Source organism: Nicotiana tomentosiformis, chromosome 9, assembly GCF_000390325.3.
Source record: "Nicotiana tomentosiformis chromosome 9, ASM39032v3, whole genome shotgun sequence".
Classification (NCBI taxonomy): Eukaryota; Viridiplantae; Streptophyta; class Magnoliopsida; order Solanales; family Solanaceae; genus Nicotiana; species Nicotiana tomentosiformis.
Genome location: NC_090820.1, coordinates 96500431 through 96508594, shown reverse-complemented (window position 1 = coordinate 96508594; position 8164 = coordinate 96500431).

The window sequence follows — 8164 nt, the reverse complement described above, 5'->3', positions numbered from 1 at the left end:
CGGACAAAGATTCGCACCTGCGCTCTCGCTTTTGCGAGTAAAATCTCGCATCTGCAGCCCTCACTTAGCAGCCCAGCCTTCGCACCTGCAAGCTTCCCATCGCTGCGATGCCACAGAAGCACCACATGAAACGCAGAAACGAAGTCAACTGGAGCCTTGGACTCGCACCTGTGATAGGCCTACCGCAGATGCGGCCACGCACCTGCGTTAATAATTACGCAGAAGCGGAACTGCAGCCCAGATCCAACATCGCAACAACGTCTATACTAACACAGAAGCGGCTCCGCACCTACACTCCAAAATACGCAAGTGCGACGCACCAGAACCAACCCAGCATCAGCAATCCTATAAGTCCAAAATAATTATACGATAACGATCCGAATCACACCCGAGGCCCCCAGGACTAGGGGTGTCAATGGATATTTAAAAATGGACTAAACTGACCGAACCGTACCGCACCAAACCGATTTTTAGGTTTCTTTTAATAAAACCGTAGATTTTTATATAAATCTATAACCATACCAATAATTAGGATAGATTTTTTATTTTATGAAAATAAACCGAAAAAATACCAAACCGTACCGAATAAATTTACATGAAAAACATATATTTATATATTAAGTTTGAAAATAATAAAGCATTTAATTTTTCCTTGGGCCTTGGAATTATGAAAACGGTTATAAGGAAACAAGTAATTAAATTCAAAATCCTAATTCCCAAACCTATTATACTACTCCTATTGAAAGTAAACTATTTCCAACATATTCACTAGCAAGACACAATGTATTCTAGCGATTATGAGTAGCAAACTATAATGTATTGAATATGTTTCCTTTCATATGATTTAAATTTATATTTTTGAATATTTATTCTTCTATAGACTGTATTCTTGAGTCCCAACTTGCTTAATATCTTTCCACTCGTGTCATTTATTCTTGAGTCCCAGTTTTACTAAGTCCTATAAAAGTACGTATGTTATTGCATTCTGTTTCTACTAATGGCTTTTAAATGACATTTTAAAAAAATACCGAAAATTAATCGAACTATACTGATACCGAAGAGAAACTGACATGATTGGTACGGTTTCTAAAAGTCTAATTTTGGGTATACATAATAAAATAACCGAAAAATTGATATGGTACAAATTTTATAAAATAACTCGCCGAACCGGACCATTGACACCCCTAGCCGGGACCTCAACCAAATATACCAACAAGTTCTAAAACATCATACGAACTTAGTCGAGCATTCAAATCACATCAAAAAACGCTAAAACCACGAATTGCGCATCGATTCAAGCCTAATGAACTTTTGAACATCTAACTTCCACATTTGATGTTGAAACCTATCAAATCAAGTCCGATTGACCTCAATTTTTGCACACAAGTCCTAAATAACATACAGACCTATTCCAACTTCCGGAATCGAAATCCGACCCCGATATCAAAAAGTCCACTCCCGGTCAAACTTCTCAAAATTCTACCAATTTTCAACTTTCGCCAATTAACGCCGAAACGACCTACGGACCTCCAAATCAATGTCCGGACACGCTCCTAAGACCAAAATCATCATACGGAGCTATTGGAATGGTCAAAACTCTATTCCGGACTCGTCTTCACACTAGTCAAACTACGGTCAACTCTTACGACTTAAACTTCCAATTTAGGGACTATGTGTCCCATTACACTCCGAAACTCTCCCGAACCCAACACCAGACATCCCGAGAAGTCACGTAACCACAAAATAAAATAGAGGGAGCAATAAATAGGGGATCGAGGCTAATACTCTCAAAATGACCGGCCGGGTCGTTACAATTTATTTTACATAAACAATATTCTCTAATGTTTCACTGGAACATATTTTGATTTAGTTTCCTGGAAATTCAAGCTAACTTTTTACAATTTCTTTTCCTCACTATTCAAGTTTTAAATCATGTTAATTTCTTTTACTTACATGGTTATACAAAGTGAATTGGATCTAAACATTCTCGGCCATTAAGTTACAACTTCTAAGTTATTAAATTTGATTCCTAATCAACAAATTATAGCAATGGGCCAAATATACGATTTATAATTATGCTAACAATAATCAAATTTTATTTTCGGTCTTATAATGCATTTATTGATTTTAATTTCCTAATCGACGAAGTTTTGAATTTTACTGACTGATATACAATTGAATTTAACCTGTATACAACAATAATGTGATATACAATATATCACACTACAATTGTTAAGTCAATATCATGCTTCTGGAGAACAGGGGGAAAATCACAAAGTAAGATCCAACATTGTTTCCGTGAGGCTAATCAAGTAGCATATGCTCTTGCTAAATGGGGCATTGAGGAGAATGAATCAATTTTCCTCAATCCTAGGGATCTGCCCAGGTGTGCCGCTAGACCCTATTTGATGGACAAGGCTCAAATGGCTTCAGTAAGGCATAAGAAATGGAGGAACATATTGTCATAAGTTTTTTTTTTGTTTTTGGCACATGTTTGTCTTGGATAAATTGGATGTACAAGGGTACTAATCTTGTATAGGATCATAGAAGTGTTTATAACTTTCATGACCCGGAAATTCCACCTTCGGTCACGCTATGACACCAAACATTTCACTTGCTAAGCAAGCTAACGTAAGAATAATTTATCCATTTTTAACAGTTAAATAAGAAACTGAAATAACTGAAATAAATTATGAAGTAAGGAGCGGAAAACATAACAACTGAAATCTCTACTATAGCCCAAAACAAGTTTCACAAGAACACGAGCTACTAGAATACTACAGATAAAGGTCAGAATAAAAGTAAAGTTGTTTGAAAGGAAAATACACAACTAAGATAAAGTGGGAGGGGATTTCAGGGCTTCGAACTCCAAGTAACTGTACCTCAAGTCTCCCCGTTGATAGTCAACCCGAGCATGCTACTGACCGCCGCTGGGATCGACTCCAAAATCTGCACAAGAAGTGCAGAGTGTAGTATGAGTACAACCGACCCCATGTACTCTGTAAGTGCCGAGCCTAACCTCGACGAAGTAGTAACGAGGCTAAGGTGGGTCACTTACAATATAACCTGTACGCAGTATAAAATAATGACAGGAAAGGAAAATACAGAAACAAAATAAGGCAGTTAACCTAAAAAAATAACTCAATCCTCTACGAAACCCAATGAATGCCAGAAATACCAATCCTTAGAGTCTCATATGAATGTAGCGAAGCTAACACAACACAAAAAGGAATAGAACACATAATCTGTTGCGGCGCGCAACCCTATCCCACCGTACAACACAATCCTCCCTTATTCCACCATATAAATATCAATAATAATAAATAAATATATGTTGCGGCGCAACCCGACCCCACCATATAATCAGAATCAACATCATAATTCACCCTTATTTCACCATATCAATCCACCCTTATTTCACCTATTACGGCACGCAACCCGATCGCACCGTATAAATTTAAATTCACCCTTATTTCACATGTTGTGGCGTGCAACCCGATCCCACCGTACAATATGAATAAATCAATAAGTGCATTTAATTTAACAATTTAAATCACAAGAGTCCTCTATGATTAATGGATATGAAGCAGATTTAGAAAGGGAATCTCGTCTCAAATTAAGAATCTACCGTAATGAATACTAAACAGCAAGACATTTCAAGCAAATGACAACTAAGGGTACAAATAAGTCATTTCAAGCAGTAGCAGTAAATCATGGAAGCACGAGAAAATCTAACATTCTTAACATGAGAATAATAAGTGACAAGTAGCAAATAAGGCATGGGAAGCAATTAAAACATGTAACAGTTAAGACATTTATGAAATAATTCATGAAATGCGGGACGAAAAGGGAAACAAGTATTTTGGTGACGTATATACACTCGTCACCTCACATATACGCTGCAACATATGAATTTCACATAGCACATAACTCAAGGGTTGTTAATTCTCTCAAATCAAGGTTAAACCCGATACTTACCTCACTCCGCAATCAACTCAAAATTCAATCACGGTCTTGCCTTTCGAACAAGCCTCTGAACCAATCAGATCTTGCAAATTATTAACCAAACGATTCAAATTAAGCTTTAGAAACTACTCACGAATGAAAGGGGTTCAATTTAGATCATTATTGAAAAGTCAACAAAAGTCAACCCCCAGGTCCTCTTGGTCAAAACCCGAGGTTCGGACCTAAACTCGATCACCCATTCACCCCGGACCCGGTTATGCAATTTGTTTCGAAATCCGACCTCAATTCGAGGTCTAAATTCTAATTTTAAAAAAATTCATAATTCAGCCTAAATTCCCAATTTCTACCATGAAAGTCCTAAATTTAAGGTTGAAATCTTATAAAATATAGTGGGTAATTGAAATAAAGTAGGTTAGAATCACTTACCAATGAATTGAGGAAGAAAAGTTCTTGAAAAAATAGCCTCTAGGTGTTTAGGGTTGAGAATTTGAGAGAATGAGCAAAAATCCCGTCTATCTCAGCTTTTGACCAGGCGCAGATGTCGCAATTGCGAACCCCGCAAATGCAAGACATACTTCGCAAATGCGAAGAAGCTCCATCTATGTTGTCATCACATTTGCGATGATTTGTTCGCAAATGCGAACTATGGTCCTTCGCAAATGCGACCCTTTTGATCGCTAATGTGACCTCATCTGACCTAACCCCTCTTCGCAAATGCCAAGATTTTCTTCGCAATTGCGAACATGACAGTAATTTGTTTTTTGCAAATGCAAACACTAACCTCGTAGTTGCGAGGTCATAGACCTGCACCAGAACATATTTTCCACCAGCAATTTTCTAAGTTTAAAACCACTTCGAACCCTATCCGAAACTCACCCGAGTCCACGGGGCTCCAAACCAAACATGTACACAAGTCCAAAAATATAATACGAATTCACTCGTGGGATCAAAATACTAAAATAATATCTAGAACTACGAATCGGACACCAAACGAATGAAATTTTCAATAAAACTTAAGAACTTTCATTTTAACAATCAGACGTCCGAATCACGTCAAATCAACTCTGTTTTACACCAAAATTTGCAGACATGTCATAATTACAGTAATGAACCTATACCAATCGCTGAAATCAAAATCCGGACCCAGTAGCAATAAAGTCAAACTGCAGTCAAATTTATAAATTCTTTAAACCTTTAAACTTTAATTTTTCAATAAATTACGATAACTCGATCTAGGGACCTCCGTATTCGATTTCGGGTGTACGCCCAAATTCCAAATCATGATACGGACCCATAGGGACAGTCAAAATACAGATCCGGGTCCGTTTACTTAAAACATTGGCAGAAGTCAACTGAAATAAATTTTTAAGGCACAAATTCACATTTTAATCAATTTTTCACATAAGAGCCTTCCAGAAAAAGACATGGACTGCGCACACAAATCGAGGAAGGCTAAAAGGAACTATTTAAGGTTTTGAAACATAGAATTAAGGGTTAGAACTCTAGATGACCTATCGGGTCATCACATTCTCCACCTCTAAAACAAACGTTCGTCCTCGAACGGACATAGAAAAGTACCTAGACTGGTGAAAAGGTGTGGATATCTGCTTCGCATGTCCGACTCGGACTCCCAGGTGGCTGCCTCGATCGGCTGACCTCTCCAATACACTCGAACTGAAGGATAACTCTTTGATCTCAATCGTCGGACCTGCCGGGCTAGAATAGCCATGTGCTCCTCCTCATAAGTCAAATCCTTGTCCAATTGGACTAAGCTGAAATCTAACACATGGGACAGATCACCGTGATACTTCCGGAGCATGGACACATGGACTACCAAATGGACTGCTGATAAACTAGGTGGCAATGCGAGCCTGTAGGCCACCTTAACCACTCTCTCAAGCATCTCAAAGGGCCCGATATACCTAGGACTCAACTTGCCCTTCTTTCTGAACCTCATCACACCCTTTATGGGTGAAACCCGGTACAACACCCTCTCTCCAACCATGAATGCAACATCATGAACTCTATGGTTGGCATAACTCTTCTTCCTAGACTGAGAAGTGCGAAGTCGATCCTGAATAATCTTCGCCTTATCCAAGGCATCCTGTACCAAGTCTGTACCCAACAACGGAGCCTCCCCCGACTCGAACCATCCAATTGGAAAACGGTACCGCCTCCCATATAACGCCTCATAGGGAGCCATCTGAATGCTCGACTGGTAGCTGTTGTTGTAGGCAAACTCCGCAAGTGGCAAGAACTGGTCCCAAGGACCCCCGAAATCCATAACACAAGTACGAAGCATGTCCTTTAATATCTGAATAGTGCGCTTGGACTGTCCGTCTGTCTGGGGATGAAATGATGTGCTCAACTCAACCTGCATGCCCAACTCATGTTGTACTGCCCTCTAGAAGTGCAAGGTGAACTGCATACCTCGATAAAAAATGATAGACATGGGCACACCGTGAAGACGGACGATCTCGCAGATGTAGATCTCAGCTAACCGCTCTGAAGAATAGGTAACTGCCACTAGAATGAAATGTGCTGACTTGGTCAACCTGTCCACAATGACCCATACAACGTCGAACTTCCTATGAGTCCGTGGGAGTCCAACAACAAAATCCATAGTGATATGCTCCCACTTCCACTCAGGAATCTCTAACTTCTTCATCCTTCTCCACCAATAATGTTGTCGCAAGTCCTAATACATCTTTGTGGCATCCATATGAATAGAATACCAGGAAATGTAGGCCTTCTCAAGGATCAACTCATGAAGTCTATCCACATTGGGCACACAAATACGACCCTGCATCCTCAAAACCCATCATCTCCCACAGTAACCTACTTGGCACTGTAGTGCCGCACCATGTCCCTAAAGATCGAGCGACTGTACAGGCTAGAACACGACCGGGCTCTGAAACATCTAACCTTATAAACTGATTGGCAAAAGCCTGAACATCTGATGCAAGCAGTCTCTCTACAACTGGAATGTACACAAGGCTGCCCGTACTCACTGCCTTTCTACTCAAGGCATCGGCCACCACATTGGCCTTCTAGGGGTGATACAAAATGGTGATGTCATAGTCGTTCAACAGCTCCAACCACCTCCTCTACCTCAAGTTGAGATCCTTTTGCTTGAACAAATACTGTAGACTCTGATGATCCGTAAATACCTCGCATGACATGCTGTAAAGATAGTGCCTCCAAATCTTCAGCGCATGAACAATGGCTGCCAACTCTAAGTCACGAACATGGTAATTCTTCTCATGAACCTTGAACTGCCGCGACGCATATGCAATCACCTTGCCATCCTGCATCAATACCGCTCCGAGCCCAATATGAGATACATCACAATACACCATGTAAGATCCTGAATTAGTGGGCAACACCAACATTGGCGTCGTAGTCAAAACAGTCTTGAGCTTCTGAAAGCTCAACTCATACTCGTCCGACCATCTGAATGGGGCACCCTTCTAGGTCAACCTGGTCAGTGGGGCTGCTATGGAAGAAAACTCCTCCACGAACCGGTGGTAATAACCCGCCAAACCCAGGAAACTCTGGATCTCTGTAGCTGAAGTATGTCTAGGCCAGTTCTGAATTGCCTCAATCTTCTTAGGATCCACTTTTAGGCTCTCGCCAATACAACGTGCCCTAAAAAGGTGACTAAGTCTAACCAAAACTCATACTTTGAAAACTTGACATATAACTGGCTATCTCTTAGAGTCTGAAGTATAATCCGAAGATGCTGCTCGTGCTCCTCTTGACTGCTGGAGTAGATCAAGATGTCATCAATGAATATAATCACAAAAGAATCCAAATAGGGTTTGAACACCCGGTTTATCAAATCCATAAATGCAGCTGGGGCATTTATCAACCCAAATGACATCACTAGAAACTCATAATGCCCATACCAAGTCTGAAAAGCCGTCTTAGGGACGTCGGAGGCCCTAATCCTCAACTGATGGCAGCCAAACCTCAAATCAATCTTCAAAAATACTTTGGCACCCTGAAGCTGATCAAATAAGTCATCAGTCCTCAGCAACGGATAATTGTTATTGATAGTGACTTTGTTCAACTGTTGATAGTCTATTCACATCCTCATCGACCTATCTTTCTTCTTCACGAACAATGTAGGCGCACCCCAGGGCGAGACACTAGGTCTAATGAAGCCCTTATCAAGAAAATCTTGCAACTGTTCCTT